This window comes from Canis aureus, chromosome 4 (genome assembly GCF_053574225.1).
Source record: "Canis aureus isolate CA01 chromosome 4, VMU_Caureus_v.1.0, whole genome shotgun sequence".
Taxonomy (NCBI): Eukaryota; Metazoa; Chordata; class Mammalia; order Carnivora; family Canidae; genus Canis; species Canis aureus.
Genome location: NC_135614.1, coordinates 62,863,256 through 62,882,810, shown reverse-complemented (window position 1 = coordinate 62,882,810; position 19,555 = coordinate 62,863,256). Strand labels below are relative to the sequence as shown.

The 19,555-nt window shown below is 42.0% G+C and overlaps 1 protein-coding gene and 1 long non-coding RNA gene across 15 annotated transcripts in view; one reads left to right on the top strand and one right to left on the bottom strand.

Moving 5' to 3' along the window:
* The window catches only part of LOC144312867 (uncharacterized), a 119,427-nt gene that overhangs the window by 56,168 nt on the left and 43,704 nt on the right, over positions 1–19,555 (bottom strand). For 3 of the 5 annotated variants that reach the window (XR_013378507.1, XR_013378509.1, XR_013378505.1), the window contains exon 1: positions 6,851–6,962. The exons of 1 other annotated variant lie outside the window; for it this stretch is intronic. This is a non-coding gene — a long non-coding RNA (uncharacterized LOC144312867). Of the gene's footprint in view, positions 1–4,484; positions 4,631–6,850; positions 6,963–19,555 lie in introns of those variants that run through there. One more of the 5 variants, XR_013378506.1, reaches the window with a different exon arrangement.
* Positions 1–19,555, top strand: part of HSPB3 (heat shock protein family B (small) member 3) — a 136,085-nt gene that overhangs the window by 82,128 nt on the left and 34,402 nt on the right. For 6 of the 10 annotated variants that reach the window (XR_013378497.1, XR_013378501.1, XR_013378500.1 and 3 more), the window contains one exon: positions 6,471–7,507. The gene's annotated coding sequence lies outside the window, so the exon portion shown is untranslated. Of the gene's footprint in view, positions 1–6,470; positions 8,129–19,555 lie in introns of those variants that run through there. The other 4 variants (XR_013378498.1, XR_013378495.1, XR_013378492.1 and 1 more) reach the window with 1 other exon arrangement.

Below are 19,555 nucleotides of genomic sequence, written 5' to 3'. Positions count from 1 at the left end.
ATAACTATGGCCAGGATGATTGCACTAGATCTTGGAGCTTACCCTTTCTGAACTGGATGATGCTCCTTATAGACTTTCAGGCCCCCAGGCCCAGAGAAGGGCCTCTACTGTGGCTTCCATTTCCCTTGCAAGTGTAGTTGGCACACTGTCCCCTGGAGCTCTGGGCTCTTTTCCAGATGTGCCCCATCTCAGCCCTCATGCCTTCTTCAAAACCTGAAAGCGGTTCACCTAGCAGCTAGAGCTGATGTTCTCAGGCCGATCTTTAGAGTTCTGGTCAAAATACTGACCTCTAGGTCCTCTTTCCAGTGGCCTCTGCTTCCAGAGGGGCCTTTCTCTCTCTGTTCCTCTGCACAGTGAGAATCTGGGGTCTGCTTTCTCAGGCAGAGTGAGATCCCACGGTGTCTGTGAGGAGCACCTCCAACTTTGCTCCCTCGTGGGGTGGTCAGACCCCTTTCTATTGCTCCCACCTGTGCTGCCTGCAAAAGCTTGCTCCCTTCTCCTTTTAATGCACACTTCTGTATCTTTCAGTGATGTGAAGCAATTGTCCATGACTCTAACACATTACCTCAGTTGGAGCCGTCCATATGGACTAGAAGAAGGCCCAGACTCCAGCCCCGGCCAGCCCCCTCTGGGGTTCTAAGGTGCCTAATAAAAGTGCATTCACCCTCCTCCCTCTCTTGGAGGTGCTTTCTAAGCCTCACTATCTTGTTCCACTGCTATCAATGGTAGGCCATTTGTAGCTGGCTAGTCCGCCTCTTTCCTCATGGTCTATGAAGGCTCTAAGGCAGACACAGGGATTTTTCCAGGTGTCCGTAAAATCTAATGCTGATTCTATAAATACCTTCCAGAAGCCAACACCACAGGAGGTCTGTGGGACTGCATACAAAATTCCTGAAATCCCAGATTTTTATATTGTGGTTTCTGTCTTTGGAATCCCACAGACCCTAAAACAAGGATTTGGATGGAGGTTATTAATTTGAGAGGTGGCTCTAGGAAATATGGCGAGGAAGGGGGCAAGTGAGACAGAGAAGGACAAAGTTAGCATTAATGAGATTCCTGCCATGGGCAGCTGGAATATAAAGCTTCTGAGCAACTTTGGAGAACACCCCTCAGAACTGTCACAGGGAGACAAGGAAGTTGGGGTGTTTACAAACTCTAGCCTCTCTCTGCTTCTACATATTTGACTTTTTTAGATTTCACATGTAAATATGAGGTCATGAAGTTTTTGTCTTTTTGTATCTGGCTTATGTAACTAAGCATACATCCTCCAGGTTGATCCATGTTGCAAATGGCATAATCTCCTTTTCTAAGGCTGAATAATATGCAAATATATACCACAACTTTTTAATCCATTGACACTTAGATATGTTTCCACATCTTGGTTAATGTGAATAATGCTTCAATGAATATAGGAATGAAGATGAGATGCTGACTATATTTCCTTTGGGTACAGGCCCAGAAGAGGGAAAAACTCTTTTTTGAACCACTTGAGCAGGGGTACAATCTCCCCACTATGTTTGTTTGGGCTACTGCTGATACCATAGTCTCAAATTATGAGTGACTTGCATGGAAAAAGAAAAAAGAGAAGGGGCACCTTGGGTGGTTTAGTGGTTGAGCATCTGCCTTGGGTTTGGGTCGTGGTTCCGGGGTCCTGGGATTGAGTCCCTCATCAGGCTCCCTTCAGGGAGCCTGCTTCTCCCTCTACCTATGTCTCTGCCTCTCTTTCTGTGTCTCTCGTGAATAAATAAATAAAATCTTAAAAAAAAAAAAAAAAGAAGAAGAAGAAAAAGAAAAAAAGAGAAGATGTTTCTCTGTGGGATAAAGGGTAATGGAGGGGATTAGTACTTTTTTTGTTTCTCAGCCCACTGTCAGTGACTAGGTCTGGTTCCTGTTTTGGGGTATTAAGTGGCAGTTGAAGGAGCTTCTGATACAGAGATTTTGAGATTTGGGGTATAAAGCAGAGACATCTCGAGATCTAGAGGGCTGAGTGTGACTCAGCTGGAGAAATATTTTCTCTATTTCTGCGCTGTGCTTTTTACAGTGTTTGGGAGAAATAAGGACCAGAAGCCACATATTCCCTTTAGCCTGTGGAGTGATAGGCAGCTTTGGGAACCCAGGAATGATTTTGCAGTGGGGGCAGCCTCCCTGAAATAGCCAGAAGCAACAAATACCAACTAGAAGAGTGGAAGATAACTAGGAGGAGACCTGCCCACCACCATGCCATATCTCCAAGATTGTATCTGGGAGAGCCCAAAGGGTATTGCATTTGCTCAAGACTGAAGTCCTGTAGGGGTGGGTGGGGGAAAAGAGCCAGCAAAGCAGGGATAAAGCTAAGTTTGACAGCATAGGGATGAGGCTTGAATATAGGAGGCCTGGGACATTTGGGTGGCAATCAGAAAACTAACATGTCTTTAGCAACTTCACTAAATGAAAGTCATAAAATCTGTTTCCCTTTCTGTTGACTCCTGTTCTTTGCTGCTTTTAGTTACTCTCCAAGTATAGATCAGATGCAAAAAAGAAATCAACTTCCAGCATGCTGAATAAACAGTCTCCTAGTGATTAACTTCCCTCTAATCCTTAAGCTAAAATCGGTGGGTATCATGAGTGAATATGAATATCCTGTGTGAAATTGGCTTATTTGTGTAGGTTTAGGCAGCTCTACTGAGTGTCTGGCTTATTTTTACAGAGCCTTTCTTCTTGGGCTCCAGGTTTTAGGCCGTAGCTATAATTATGATGATTAGTTATAGAAAGTGGTTGTTAACCAACTTGTTTTATTTTACTACCACTTTACTTAAAAGCAATTGAGAAAGGAAAAAATATAAGCCATACTTATCTTTAGACGTTTAGAAAATATATAAACAAAATTTTGACGTTCTTCCCAACCAGAGACATATTCCTATTATCAAAAAGAATTGAGGTTTCTATCCAACAGCCAAAATACTTGCTGAGCCCATGGTGCTTGACAGGATTTTTCTTTTGCTATTTCAAGAATCATCATTAGTTTCCCCAAGAGCGTTCTATGGTTAAATGAGTGAATCAATGAGTTAATGTCAAATAGGTTTGATTATTGCAAGATTACTTCAATCAAAAGAAATTGAGATGGAATTCAAATAGAGTCGAGGAGGGTACACCAGGGTGGCTAGACTGTGGGCTCCATCTGAAACGGTGGAGAAAACTGATATGGAATTGTCCACGGAGGACTTAGTTTCTAGGGGACTTCTCATCAGTGGTGCAGCCCATGTAAACTTCTCAGGAGGAATGTAGGCAGGCAGATTTGAAACTGGTACCCGTAGGAGACACAGCTCAGGGTAATTTCCTGTCAACATTGGTGTGGGATCTTTTCATTCTTTTCTTTTCTACAACTTGGTAGTTGAATTTGTTATTCTTACTTGTTTCAAAATGTGCCTAATTTTCAAACAATTTCCATTCTTCTTTTAAAAATGGTATATTTTATTATTGCCTCAATGCTTCAATAACTCTTTGGAAAACTTCTCTTGTCCTTGCCTTTCTTTACTAAAAATTAATACAACATAAGTAAAGGAAATTTCATTCTGAATGTTAATCTCCAGGCTTCATTATTTGCTCCTGCATGTTTCTGAGATTTTAAGGGATCAGTCTTTCATCTTTGTGTAACCAATGCTTTTTCCAGACCTGGTACATAGTAGGTATTGAATTAATGTATGCTGCTCAAATATATTTGAATATTCGAAGTCACTGAACATAGAAATACATTCCGTATCTTATCCCCTCTGCTGCCTACAGAGCCAGTAAAGCCATTTCTTAAAATAGCTTATTTTTAATTGCTTCACAGTTATACCTTTATATATATATATTTTTTTCTTTGTTGGTTAACTTAGCTGATGATGCCCCTTTCTTCCGTAGTATAAGATGATTATCACAATTAGTATTAATGATCTCTTTCTCCATGTCTCTTCTTCCACTTTGTCTTAGAGGAATTTTCTTGGTTATTTTCCATCCCTTTCAGACTTAATGGTGTGGATGGTGGGTGGGCTGGGGATGGAATACTGATAGAGTTATGTAAGGGGTATAATTAGGGTGGTAGTTTTGTGACCCTAACTCTCCCCTCTTTTTTGAAGAGGCAGTCAAAACCATATCAATTACTTATCCTTATGCCAAAAGAGTAAAAACATAACTTAAGAAAAGATAAGAAAGTTATTAATAGTGTCCCATGGAACTCAGATGAAAAAGCAGTCAGACCCCTGGAAGGAAGTGGAAACAGGTACTGGGAAGCTACAGTATTCACCTTACTCATCTCCTCTCTTTTTATCTATATACAGATTGGTTTCTTCTTTTCTTCAATCCCATGGCCAAGTATGGCCACTGAGTTAGCTGGGGTCTCTGTGATGGAGACCTTGAGATGGAGTTAGGGGCATAAGAAGTTTGTTGGGATGTAATGCCAGTGAAAGAGAAAAGGAAGAGGAAGCTAGATTGGGCAGGGGAAGTTTTCACACTATGATGCAGACCTGACACTTGTTACAGGAGAGTTGGGAGGAAACGGGATCAGACCGGAAGAGCCTCAGATTATGATGCAGACATGTGAGGAGCTCCAGAATGAAGATTATCTGTTAGAGGTGCTCCATGTTGGCAGAAATGTCCAGGCTTCAGTTCCCTGTAGTGGTTAAGTCATTAGTTAGGGGTTGCCTGGAACCAGGTTGGCCTGGGCTCAAAAGTTGAGGCAGATTCTGCAGGTGTTAGCCAGTAGAGGCTGTCAGCTGACTCTACTCTTGTACTTCCTGACTCCATGCCTTTCTTGAACTGAGAAGTGAATAGTATATTTCCATGGCTGCCATGGTCACCAAGAAATCAACGTCCCCTTATTGTGAGCATCTACATAGAGAGTTTACCCATGGGAGGGCCTGTGTATATTTGTCCCTGAAATTACCAAGAGAGGGTTTGGGCCTAGGAGGGTGGGTTTACCTTTTACACAATGTCCTCTGGGGCCTACTGCTGTGGTTAAGAAGATGAGGGGCTGGGAATCTTTTCCACAAGATATTGTCCTCGTAAAGCTGGTTAAAATTTGAAAGTTGGAGGTCACCAAATAAAGGAACATGTTCACTAATTTATCCAGTTGCTGCCAAAAGGCATGATGAAGCATATTTTTGAAAAATAATCTATTTTTCCTTTTTGTAACCTCATTGGAAGAAAGCATAATTCTGTTCAGATGTGCTGCTTTAAGATAATAACCTTACGGAAAATGATCTTTGACTTTATTTTTCATTCCTTCAATCATAAATAGTTCTACTCCTGGCCCCATGTCTCCCTCTTAGAAATTTTCCATAATCCTTTTTTACCCATTCTATTTAGAATTGTATCATTCAGCATGCAAGGGAGAGCAGAGGTAAATTAAATGTAAGTATTGGTAGAAATACATAAAGGGAAAGCAGTACCACATTCCTGGAGGAATTGCAGAGATTAACGTCACCATCGAGAATTTGAAAGATGCAGGAGTAGTGCTTCCTACCACATCCCTATTCAGCTCTTCTATTTGGCCTGTGCAGAAGATGGAGGGATCTTGGAGAATGAGAGTGGATTATCATAATCTTAACCAGGTGGTACTTGAAGTATTTTTAGATAGAGATACTCTTTGGAGCATTTGGCAGGCCTCTATAGGTGAATTATAGTGCAGACTTCTAGGGTTTTGGGAGCAAAGCCTGGCCATCATCTGCAGATAACTACTCTCCTTTGGAGAAGCAACTCTTGGCCTGCTACTGGGCCTCAGTAGAGACTGAGCATGTAACCGTGGTCCACTAAGCTACCATGTGACCTGAGCTGCCCATATTGAACTGGGTGCTTTCTGACCCATGACATCATAAAGTTGGGCCTGCACAGCAATACTCCATCAGCAAATGGAAATGCAATGTATATGATTGGGTGTGAGCATGTCCAGCAGGCACATGAGGAAGTGGCCCAAATGCCCATGTCCCCACTCCTGCTGTATTTCCTTCTCTCTCCTGGCCTGCCTCAGGGGGAAGTTCCCTTTGAAAGCTGATAAAGGAAAATAATGAACTACAGATAGTTCTGCATGATGTGCAACACTACCCAAAAGTGAATAGCACTACATCCTCTCCCTGGAATATCCCTGAAGGATAGTGGTGAAGAGAGATTCTCCCAGTGAGCAGAACTTCAGGCAATATGTCTAGTTTTTCTCCTTGCTTAGAAGAAGAAATAGCCAGATGTGCAATTATAGACTGATTCATGGAGTATGGCTAATGGTTCGGCTGGATGGTCAGGGACTTGAAAGGGACATGATTGGAAAATTAGTGACAAAGAGTTCTTGGGTAGAGGTATGAGGATAGACATATGAATGGGCAAAAAATACAAAAATATTGTGTCCCATGTGAATGCTCACAGAGGGCGACCTTAGCAGAAAAGGATTTTAGTATTAAGTGGATGGGATGACCCATTGTGTAGATACCAATCAATTTCTCTCCTCTGTCTCCACCCAACAGGCTTATGACAAGGGGGCCATAGTGGTGGACATGAAGGTTATGCATGGGCTCAGCAACAAGGACTTCCACTCACCAAGCCTGACCTGGCTATCGCTACCACTGAATGCTCGATCTGTCAACAGCAGAGACCAACCCTGAAACCCTGATACAGCACCATTTCCCATAGATAGCTGTGTGGTGGCAGGTTGATTATGTTAGACCACTTCCATCATGGAAAGGACAGCATTTTGTTCTCACTGGAATACAGACCTACTCTGAACACAGATTTGCCTTCCCTTGCATGCAATGCTTTTGCCAAAACTACCATCCATGGATTCATACAAAGCCTTATCCACCATTATGGTATTTCACACAGCATTATTTCCCATCAAAGAACTCACTTCACAGCAAAAGAAGTGCAACATTGGGTCCTTTCTCAGGGAATTCACTGGTCTTACTTGTGTTTCCCACTGTCCTGAAGCACATAGCTTAACAGAATGGTGGAATGGCCTTTGGAAGACTTAGTTACAGTGTCAGCTAGGTAACAATACCTTGAGGTTCTGGGGCAAGGTTTTCTAGAAGGCCACATAGGCTCTGAATCAGTATCCCATATATGATGTTGTTTCACCAATAGCCAAGATTCACAAGTCCAAGGATCGAGGGGTAGAAATAGGAGTGGCACAATTCACTATTCCCACTATTCAACCTCTAGCAGAATTTTGCTTCTTTTCTCACAACTTTATTATCTGCTGACCTAGAGGTCTTAGTTCCAGAAGGAAGAATCCAGTGGCTTTCACCAGGACAAAGCAATGATCCCATTAAACTGGAAGTTAAGACTGCCACCTGGCAACTTTGGGCTCCTCACATCTCTAAATCAACAAGCAAAGAAGGACGTATGTGAGTGGGATGACTGATCCTGATTACCAAGGGGGAACTGGACTACCACTCCATAATGGAGGTGGAAGAGTATGTCTGGAATACAGAAGACGCCCTATGGCATCTCTGAGTATTACCATGACCTGTGATTAAGATCAATGGAAAACTACAACCCCATCCAGGTAGAACTACTGATGGTCCAGAACCTTTAGTTATGAAGGTCTGGGTCACCCTCCCAGGTCAAGAACCAGCTGAAATACTTGCTGAAGGCAAAGGCAATATAGAATGGATAGTGGAAGAAGGTAGTTATAAATACCAGCTATAGGAACGAGGCCTATAATTGTTGTATTTCCTCCTTATTTTGCTATAATTACGTTCATGTGTGTGTATAGTTATGTATGTACATGTATGTCTTTGTTTTCTTTTTTATCCCCTTTTTGTGTAACAAAAGATGTATTGATTTTATATATCAAATACTTGGTATTTAGGTATAGCTAATTTTACATCACGGTAATTAAGTTCTGAGAGATCAAGGAGAAGAATAAACATCACTCAAGGATTTTACCTCCTCTTCTGGGAAAGGGGTTAGTGCATTTTTGGTTGTACACAGGCTAGTTGTATCATGTTAATTATGGAATTATGGAATTAATGGAATTATGACTTTATTATTGTCTTCATTAAATCATACTTCATAAGTATGGTTTAAGGAGATACATATGAAGGCAAAGTTGACAGAGGGTGAATTTGTGAATGTTAATTTTATGTGTCAACTTGGCTGGCCCAGACTAAACATTATTTCTGGATGTGTCTGTGAGAGTGTTTCTGAATGAGATTAGCATTTGAATTGGTGGACTCCGTAAGGTAGCTCACCCTCCTCATTGTGGGTGAACATCATCCAATCTGTTGAAGACCTGAACAAAACCAAAGGCAGAGGAAGAAGGAATTCACTCCCCTTTTTCCTGCCTCATTGTGAGCTGGGACATCTTATCTCTTCTGCCCTCTGAAAGGGATTTACATCATCAGCTTCCCTGGTTCTTAGGCCTTTTGACTTGGACTGAATTATATCACTTGCTTTCTTGGGTCTCCAGTTTACAGAAAGTAGATGAGGGGACTTCATAATCATGTCATAATCAATTTCTCATAATAAATTTCCTTTTGCACATACACATATATATGTATTTATACAAATGTGTGTGCATATGTATTTATATATTACACAAACATTATATATGTTACATAAATAGATAATCTGCTATTGGTTCTGTTTCTCTGTAGAACCCTAAGTAAGGAACTAGAGGTATATTAAGACTCTCCGGTTGAAAGAAAATAAACCATAATTAACTAGCTCAAGTAGACAGGATTTATGAAAGTGTGCTAAGTTGCGGGTTTCTTTTTTTTTGACCCAATAAAACACTCATGGTGTATTAGTTATCTATTGTTGTATAACAAACTGCCACAAAATTAATGGTTTGAACAATACAAGTTTATATTCTCAAAGTTTCTGTGGATCAGGAATCTGGTTTTACACGAGCTGGGGGCTCATCGGCTACAATCAACAGGTCAGCTGGGGCTCTCACTTAAAGCTCAGGGCCCTCCTCCAATTTCACGTGGTTGTTTATTGGCAGAATTCAGCTCTTTAAAGTTGTAGGGCTGAGGTCTCAGCCCCTAGAGGCCACCGCTCTCTATGGGAAGTTCACAGCATGATGTTTGTTTTCTTCCTTGAGCAGGCAGGGGAATCTCTCTGCTGTTTTCAAGGACTTTTTACTTGATTAAGCCAGGCTCACCAAAGGTAATGTCCCTTTTAACTCAAAATAAACTAATTTAGGACCCTAAATACATCTGTACAATGCCCTTTGCCATATAGCATCATAAATTGTGGGAGAGATATCTCATATTCATAGGTCCTTCTCTAGGAAGAGGTATTAGATAGGTAGATACCAGGAGCAGCAGTCTTAGGGATCATTTTAGAATTCTGTCCACCACAAATGGACTCTGAGTGCTGGAAAACTGACAAAATCCCCTTCCCTTCTTTATTACCTCTTCTCTGCAACAATTACTCTCCTCAAATTCTCCAAATTATCAAGGAAGAGCTCTGGCCTAGCAGGTTGGATGTCCAATTTGTTCCATCAACTGCAGCTAGGGGCATGGTTTCATGTATAAAATGGTTCCTGAGGGCCCCCTGGTGTGGTTGGGAAGCCAGGGGTGGTGGGCCAGGGAAATGCCCCTAAGAGATTTACCTCCTGCTTGTCTTTTATTCCAAAAGAGGACTTTCTTCTGCAGAGTCTCAGGTAAAGTAGAGAGTGAAAATGACCCTGGGTAGGAATGAGAGTGCTTGTGATCTCTTTTATGGCACTCTAAAACTTTCCCAGAAAGAAACTCATCCTAAAACTAGGCTATGTTCATGCATGCAACATTCAACAAATCTAAACAAAGCAAAACTGAAATAAAAACTTATCTAGAGTCATAGTGGAGAAATAGGGAGTGACTGTTAATGGGTATACAGTTTTCTTTTGAGGATGATGAAAATGTTCTAAAATTAGTTAATGTGTATTCCAGAATGAGCCACAGAAATGGCTTAGAAATGATGAGCGCCCTTAGCTCCCAGACTGAGATCTCTTAATACTGTTACTCCATTAAAGATGAACTCTTTGGGGTAATGGCTTATTTCACATTAGGGTCATATCAGATGAGACGGGTATGTCTCGTGTCATGAATTAATGGGATCATGTGAAAAGTTTGGCCAGTGTTAGCCCCTTCACATTGGCTACAGAATTGTGGGTTCTGGCTTGGCCATATATGTTCCTATTCAAGGGGGTAAAACAAGAAAGCTCTATTACTTAGGCTCTAGGAAGTCCTGCAGATGATGCTGGAGGCTAGGGTTAGAAATGTTGCTTGTGCCTGCTGGGTCACTCTGGAGGGCTCTGCAGTGATATACTGTATCTTTCCAGTGATGATGTGTGCCTCTTCTGATATATCCTCCCCTAATTCTGTTCCTCCCATTCCCCACTTCATGGAGTTTTACTATCTGAGATACACTGTACATCTCTTTGTGTGCTACGGCCCTTTGAAGGGCCACAGACCATAGTTATATCTAAGATTTTTTTTTCACCTTCCCCCACTCCCCAAGGATTAATTTTTGCCTTCTGGGGGTTGATATCACACATGCTCTGCACACTCTAATCCATTTGCGCTAGAAAGCATGGACAATGTGGACATTCCTAAACTGATAAGACATAGAAGCCTAAGTGGCTTATTAGACATGGAAGCCCAGAAGGGGCCAAAGTAAATATACTCTATTATTGGGAATCAAAGCTGAATCTTCTCTGGCTGAGACCTTGGGCCACTGTGACAAAGGAATAGCAAGATAGATTTCGGGAGTTTCTCTGGTGCCCAAAGGTCTTGAACCACAGGTGTTGACCCTGAATAGATCTTCTGCATGCTAATGCCCACATAAGGATCGGCTTCCTGGGAACACATGTGTCCCAACCTGAGTGTGTTGTTAACTTATTACTGCTAAAGCATTGTGGTAGTGGGCAAAACCTTATCACCATGAATACTTGCTGGATCTCTTTCATCACCCTCCAGAGCCACTCTCACCTCTGTATTCAGGAAGACTGACCATATGGATTGTATCAATTGGCCCCTTGCCTCTGGCTTCCTGACAGGCTTGGTCAATGGGAGGCAATGCGTTGTGGGGGCGGGGGGGCGGAGAGGGGTGAAGTTAGAGTATTTATGCTCCCAGCTCCTCCCCTCTCAGGTCACAGTAGTCTGCTTATGTGTCTCTAGTAAGGGCCTCCCTCCTGCCAGCTGGATTATCTAAAGTTCTCACTCTCGGTTCCAGTAGCTACCTCTTCTCCTTGGCCTCTCCAGGCCTAACACCTGTAATAACTTCCTCCTCTTGCTAGCCTGAGGGGCATCACATTATCTCTATGCTTCTCCCAGTTCTGCCCACCTCTGTATGGTCCATTTTTTGAACTCCCCTTAAATTACTCAGTGTGCAGATGACCCATTTCCTGCTGGGAACCTGGGTGACACATCTAATGCAGTAACCTGAATTAGGAACAGTGTTTTGAAATGGGGGAAATGTTTCAGTGGGTAAAGGTCAAGTGGGATATGTGTGTTTGCAGAAAGGGTAGGAAGGAGAAGGAGATTCAGGTGATGAATGTGTAAAGGCAGGTTTTAGGGGCATGGTCTTGAAGGCAGTAGAGTATAAAAGTCTACATTTTTCAGGAGTTGGGAGAAATATTGCACAGTGTTGTGAGGAATGAATGTAATGCATTTCATAAAAGCATGTGCTGTAACTACCAAGATGTTATCACAAGGAGGTGCTTAAGAGATGGCTAGATTGTTGCAGTGCTACATGGTGACATGGTTAAAGTTAATGTTTTGTAGAAGAAATGAACAGTTGAGTGTTTACTCGGTGCTAGTGTGCTGACATAACACTCTACTCAAGGAGACTTTGCATCCTTCAGTTTACGAAGCCCATGAATTTGCCATGAGATGGTGCATTTTACTTTGGGACTTAGAAAAAGACATCATCAGAATAGTCAGTGCACTGTGAGGACCCCTGTCTGACACTTACAGGAGGAAAGAAACCATTGGGGTTTGTTCTGCCCTTTGATTATTACTGACAAATTGTTGCAGGTGGTAGATTTCTAATACAATTTTTCATTAATCCCCACTGGATATAACAATTCAAGGGCTAAGCATGGGTTCCACACATCGACACAACCACACTCCCAATTTCTTAGAGCTCTCTCTAGTTCCTCCTGTGACCAATAAGCTAATGTATACCACCTTAAGTTTTAATTATTTTTTCTATCTATGAAATCTAAGATCTCGGTTACACTCTGCTTTGCAAACGATATGGACAGACAGCTTAGTCAAGCATGTTCCTCTAGAATTCCCACCAAGGCCAGGAAGATGGCTCAGGAAATTGTTTACGAATTTGAGGACCCCAAGAAGATCTGTCTGCCCCAAAATATGTCTCTAATAGCTTGTATTGTGTCTGAAGTACTCTCTCTTAGAGTTAACTCTTCAAGTCATGGACTCATCAGGGTCTTGAGCCCCAGAATAAATTCCTCAAAGCTCTTTTGCCAGTAGATATTTGCTTTTTAAAGGCTAACAGAAACCTACTCAAACTAGCTCTAGACTAAGGACAATTTTACACAGATAATTCAAATGTTTTCCAGAGCACAAGGGTACAAAGTAGCTTGGGAATTGGTTCTTAGCAATTTTTTGCACTCTAGTAGGCTGTATGTATTCAGCATAATACCTAAGTCTTTTTCTTTTCTTCTTCAATTTTTTAACTTGAAAGAGACCTTATAAATTTAGTCCAGTTCCTTGTTCTCTTTTCAAGCTGAAAATGAGGTTCATGGAGGTTACAATGATCTGCCCGGGGTTACAAAGCTAGTTAGGATCCTGGCTTCTATCTCTGCCCCTGACTGCTGGTTTTTCATGCCACCCTCTGCCCTACTATCTCGAATCCTGCGTTTTCCTTAACTTCACATCCTTATCTGACCTCTCAGTTAAACTATGTTGTAGAAGAAATCACTCACAAGCCCCCAAAAATCATTTGTGAGCAAGCTATAGTAAATATTCCCTGGGAGTTGCCTTCAGGTTAAAAAAGCAGCCTCGAGTTTCTCAAGCTTAGTAGCTCAGCAACTAAAAAGTAATATTAATTCCACCAAAGGGCTTAAAAGCAAATTGTGGAAAAGGGGAAAAAAATAATTTGATCATAGCTGATAAAGACAGTCCTGGTACGACAGGGAAGCTTTTAGTACGTTCCTCCTGGGGTCTGAGTTGGTCTGAACCCTGTCTGCACAAAATTAGTGACTTGTATAGTTACCCAGTAACATCTTATATTTGCCAAGACCTTGATTAATGTTTAAAAAATATGGGAAATGCTACATGCTATTCTTTGCAAAATAGCTGCTACCGAGTGAAATGGGTCAGCTTTCCCCTCAAAGAGTTTCATTCCTCCTGTGTGTTACCAATAATATCTAACATTTAGTGAATACTTCCTATGTGTCGGGTTCTAGTCTAAGTGTTTGATATCTCTTCTAATCTTCAAAGCAACCTTAAAAAGTATATGTATGTTTCCCATTTTCCTGGCTAAGAAGAATATAACCCTTAGAAATGTTGTGACTTGCTCCAGAATAAGCAGAGAGTAAAGGGCAGAGTGAGGATTCAATATAATTCTTTATGTCCCTAAAAACTGTTCCCTCCCTCACACTATGATGATCCCTCTTTCAGTATATCTATGTAGAACCGGCATAGTTTGTGCTTGGAAGTTTTCAATTGGAAAGCAAGGGTTAAATCTTTATTCTTCAAAAATTTTCCAATCCTCATCCTGCACCCCTTCCCAATAAGAATGACCTAAGAGCTGCAAGGGTAGACTAAATTGTGAAATGGGCTTAGTGTATGAGGACTTTTATTTGGAATATGAAGTCAAAGACAAGAGGAATAAGAATTGGTCCTTTAAAATTTCGGATACTATTGCCTCTTACCTGTGTAATTCTAGTCTCTTCCACCAGAGGGCAGTTATCACATAAAAATCTGAAACCCCCTCCTGGCTTCACTTTCAGACCACCAAGTCACACCACATCTGGATTTGGTTTTATAGCTCAGTACAGATCCTGAGAAGATCTCTGCTTCTTTCAGGTCTGAAGCTAATATGTCATGCCTTGGGTTTTTGTTTTTGTTTTTGTTTTTGTTTTTTGCCTAGCAACTGAAAGGAGCTTCTGATATCTTAGACATCATCTCTTCGAATGGGAATGTTAATATAGGCCAAAGACAGATGCTTGTATATGTCCTATTTGGGGGGTAAAAATCTTGCAACAAACACTCAGTGACAGTCCAAAGCATTCTTCTGTGTCCAGGAGTTTATAGTTTTATTTAAATATCACCTGGGTTTCAGTAACCTGTAATGCTCTAGAAAATTGGATTTATATGCTTTTTCATGAGGATTTTAAAGATTAGCAAAGAAAAAAGATTGAAGTTTTTGATACAACAAATAACTTTTCAAGTGTCCAGCCTTTTGATCTAGAGAGGCAACTAGAAACACTTCTATTTATTGATCGGTTAGCACAATACCTTATAGAGAAAATGCTTTATGGCCAGAATCAAATCCAATCTTCCCAATATCCCTGGGAGGTATGTTTTGTTATTGTATCCATTGTAGAGATGAAGAGATTTCAATGTACTTAGGTAAAGTCACATGCCAAAGGATACACCTTTATCCTTTATCCATGTTCTTAACCATCATGAAATAGTAGATCTGTAAGAGATGAGATGGGCCCAAATACAGACACTTGGTTCAAGATCAAGGTCCACTGGTTCTCAGAAAATCAATGTCAGGAAAAGGAGGATGAGGTGGGGTGGGTAGGCTACCTGTCTGCTCTCACTGGCTGCACTGCAGCTTTCACTAAGCCCAAGGGCAAAGCTGCTTGAGTGATGGTCATAGATTATCATTCCATGGCAGGCCGTGATCCCAGGTGTTATTTTAACTCAGAAGGCAGACAGTCTGGCAGGATCTTGGCTAGCAGGTGGAGAGCACAGAAACTAGGATCCATGCCTACAGAAAGAACAGGTGGGCTCTAGAGGGGTACCCTGGCCACAGCCACAGGTTAAGATTAGAACAGGATCCAGGCCTTAAGAAGGACTGTGGAAATTGGCAGGGAAGAAAGCAAAGAGAGGAGAAAATCTTGGCCAATGTTCAGCTTTACAAATTGGACAAACTCCAAAAATAGGAAAGGCTATGATTTGGAATCTGGCTGGAGGCTCAAGAGGGCAAGCAGATATCCAGTTGTGTGGCCATGCCACAGGGTCTGGGGAGCTTGGCTTCACTGCAACAGTGAAGTAAGGCTGTTGATGAGTCATTTGTTTTGGTTACAGTGGATTAAGGAGCAGGAGCAAGGATGAGCCTGAGAGTGGGTGCCTTGGTGAATGCAACAAGGTGGACTTGGGGCAGGCAGAGTAAACTTAGTAGGAACTCATTCTGAACCTGAACTCCTGCCTTTAACACATCCATCCCTGAGCAGTGCCAGATGAACCTGATTCTAGGATGAGAACACTCTCAACAGGAGACATAAGTGAACTCTTCAGACTTGCGGACCTGAAGGGTCATGAGCACATTAGAACCAATTGAGTGAGTAGAATCTTTCAAAGCTTTTCTCCTTCACTAGTTCTGGAATGCTTGCTCTATGTCCCATGATTCCTAGCATAGTACCTAGCTTAATAATGTGTAAAATGAGATCAAGGAGTTCAGAACTAAGGCTCCAGGTGAACCTCATACCCAGCAAGTACAGGAGAATTATTTTTAGTTGAAGATACATGGGCTCTCTCCAGGGAGAATGAGTATGAAGCCTTAAAGGAAGGACATCAGAGCATCAGCAGTAAGATGAAGTTGGGGGCATCCATATAGTTTCCTGTGACTGTTGTAACAAATTACCACAAACTGCCTCATTTACCAAGAGGTATTTGTCCTCCCCCAGTCCTGGAGGCCAGCAGTTCAGTAGCAGGGCTGCCTCCCTCTGGAGGCTCTGGGAGAGAATTGTTCCTTGCCTCTTGCAGCATCTAGTGGCTGCTGGGATTCCTTGGCTTGTGACCTCATAACTTCAATCTCCAAGACCAGCATCTGCAGTCTCTCTCTGCTCCATTTTATCCGTGCTCTGCCTTCTCCTGTGTGTGTGTGTGTGTGTGTGTGTGTGTGTGTGAAATCTCCCTCTGCCTCTCTCTTATAAAGACACCTGTGGTGGCATCTGGGGCCCAGGATAATCTCCTCATATCAACACCCTTAATTTAATCACATTTGTAACATCTTTACCAAGTAAGGGAGGGAATATTTACAGATTCTAGGGATTAGGACATGGACATCTTTGGAGGGCCATTATTCAGCATCCCTTATTATAGTATTACAGCATCTCAGCTGAAAGAAATAGCATGGGGGTAGGGATGGGGGGGGGGGGAAGGTGTGTTTGGAGGACAGCAGAGCAGTTAGTCTAGAGGATGGGGATTATCCAGACCAACACTCTCTACCTATTTTATTGGTCCTATTGGTGGAGGCCTTGAATTCCAGACCAAAGAATTTGGAACATATGATGGAGAAAATCCTATAAATGTTGGTTTAGACAGAATTGTCAAGAACAGATTGTATAACTGCAACAGTTTTCATATGAGATAGCCTAGGATCACCGCAGTTACTTGGCTGGAGGAAGGACCCAGTGATCCAATCAATGTCTTAGGAAGACTGTGTTCTCCAGTCTCTCAAACCCTGTTAAAATGTATCTGTGTTTATTGTGGCTCCTATCTAAAATATAATCTTTAATAGCCATAAGGCTAACATTATAGAGTTGACTCCAGCCTGCAAGATTGCAGTGACGTCCAATCAAATCTCCCTTCAAATATCTTGGGGTCCCGGTAGGCATGGGTGCATGTTGCAACTTGGCTGTCACTTTATCTCCTCCCAGACTGCTGCTATGGTCTGTTGTGATTTCATAACTGCTTCTCTGGGAAGTGGAGGCCCTTGACTCTGGTTTACCCAAACCATGCGTACAGTCCTTTTCTTAATTCCCCCAAAGCCTAGTTGATACCAGACTGTAATGTGTAACAAAACCTTATTCAGGATGACATAAGGAAAATTCTTTAAAAGAAATATTTAAAATAGGGTATTGGTCATCCAGTTCTCGGCTCTATCAGTCATGTGTCCCTCAGAAACCCGTGCTGATCAGTTCTCTCCTTTCCATCAGACTAATGGTCAATTTTCTTAAAAGCATCTAATTAAAACAAAACAAGCCTTTCAGACCTCATGTCAGCCTCTAGGGAATTCTTTCCATCTCCTCCCACCTGGCTTCTTGAAATCGTAGTCTTATACAATATTCATTGCAGTTTAACTTCTGCCCCTATCTTGCCTCTGACTCTCCCTAGTTAAGTCAAAGATACCCTTGCTGCTAAATCTACACCCCTATTCTTCTCTTCCTTGACCTCATCAACGTTTGACAGAAGCCATGCCATTTGGCCTTGCTGCACCTCTGGCTTCCCTACCTACTGAATGTCTTACCTCAGCCACAGAAGAAAAACCAGTTCAGACCATCACAGTCTTTCTGGAGAGAAGTAATTCACCCCACAAAGATGGTAAAAACTACTTTGCTTAATAACGTAAAAAGTTAACTATTTTCCAAACTGTGGGTTGTGGCCAGTTTGAGGGTTGTGAAATCAACTTAGTGAGTTGCAAGGCTCAGTGCTAAGCTCAAAGGAATTGAATAGACCATCTAAGTGGATCACATGTATCTAACCTAAGTGTTTTGTGCCTAGGAGGTGCACATGTGTGCTCCTTGGGTGGGGATGCTAACTATAGTTCTTGTTGTGGGTCTAGTCAGAAAAGTAAAAAAAAAAAACAAAAAACAAACAAACAAACAAAAACCCACAAAGCACTGATTTGGGTCTTCATGAAGGTAACTCCAACATTCCAGAATAGAACCTGAACTTTAATTTCAAAACATAAAACAAAAATCTTCAGCAAAAGTCTTTCACAAAAATCTTCATTGTGAAGAGATAAAAAAATAATAATGTTTACTTTATTTTTTTATTTTTTATTATTTTTTTTAAAGATTTTATTTATTTATTCATGATAGTCACAGAGAGAGAGGGAGAGAGAGAGGCAGAGACACAGGCAGAGGGAGAAGCAGGCTCCATGCAGGGAGCTCGACGTGGGATTCGATCCCCGGTTTCCAGGATCCTGCCCTGGGCCAAAGGCAGGCACTAAACCGCTGCACCACCCAGGGATCCCTAATGTTTACTTTAAAACAGGTTTCCAGTTCACTCCTAGAGTGACTGGTAAAAATTCAGACAGCTTTGATAATGTTATCTTGTCCCAACAAAAGTGATACACAAGGCTCTCCACGATCTGGTCCCTGCTCACCTCTCCAGCCTCATGTTCCCACCTTGTACTTTGTCGTCCACACTGCAGCCACACGGAGTCTTCTGTGTCCTGCAATCACGGAGTTCTGGCTCTAGGCCCTGCAGCATGCGCTTCTGTCTCAGGGAATACTTTAAGTTCCCCTTTACCTTCCCTGCTCAAAGCTTCATCTGCCCTGCTCAGTTGTCCATCTCATCCAGGCTGAGAGAGATCACTCTTTCTAAAGAAGCTTCTCAGACTCCAAGCCTAGTTGTTACTGGAATCCCCCAAGTAAGCCCCTGTACGTGGGAGTCCAGGTGAGAAGTTCATGAAGCCAACTAGAGCAGTCTTGCCCACCTGTTTATTATTGAACCATGCATCTTTCTTCCTCATCCCCAGGAGTCTTTTAAGAACTTTTTTACCTAATGCTCCTCCCTCTCTCCCCCATGAAATTTTAATACCACAAATATACTATGTGTTTGTTTAGGTCCTGTAGCCCTTTGGAGAGCCTCAAACCATTATCAAATAGCTAAGATTTTACATAATCTTAAATTATATGCATTTTTTTCTCTATAAGGTCCAATTTTTGTCCCCTTGTGGGTGATGTCGTCCCCACTGAGAATGCATAGAATAGAATAAAACTCTGCTAGTCCTCTTGAGAGAGCTAAGAAAAAAACAGTTCACATTTTTTCCTGATGAGAAGTTCATGTCAAAGGCTCATTAGGTGCAGGGAGATAAAGTTAAAGTATAGATTTAGCAATGAGGCTGACTTTGACTTTAACCAAAGGTGGAGTTGGTGGTAGGGAAGAAGTTATTCTGCAGCAGTGTGGAGAGTGACCACTGAGCATAGGCTACGAATCCAAAGAGCTAGTCTGTAAGGGGATGAGAATAACTAGCTCGAAGGTGACAGAAAGTCTAGGAGGTCTTGTTTTAAAAAGATGAGGCACACTTGACTTTAGGCTGATGGAGAGTGGGATACTGAGAGACTGGAGAACACCCAGGAAGGGGTAGTGGCTAGATGAAAGCCCCAGACGAGAAGAGAGGGAACAAGGGAATCATAGGCAGGGATCAAGAGGTAGAGGAAGCTTCTTTCCCTCTGAGATGTTTGGGTGTGAACGTACCAGGCCTCAGGGGAAGTCACTTAATCGGAAGAGTGAGACCAGGATGCAAGGGAAGGCCTGAGGAGTAGAAGACATCTACAGTATCCACTTTGGAAAAATGGGAGAAGCTGAGCTAAGAGCACAGAAGGATGGCCAAATGATATTAAGGACCAACTAAAATAAGAAGTACAAAATCAAGACACCTGGGTGGCTCAGTGGTTGACCATCTGCCT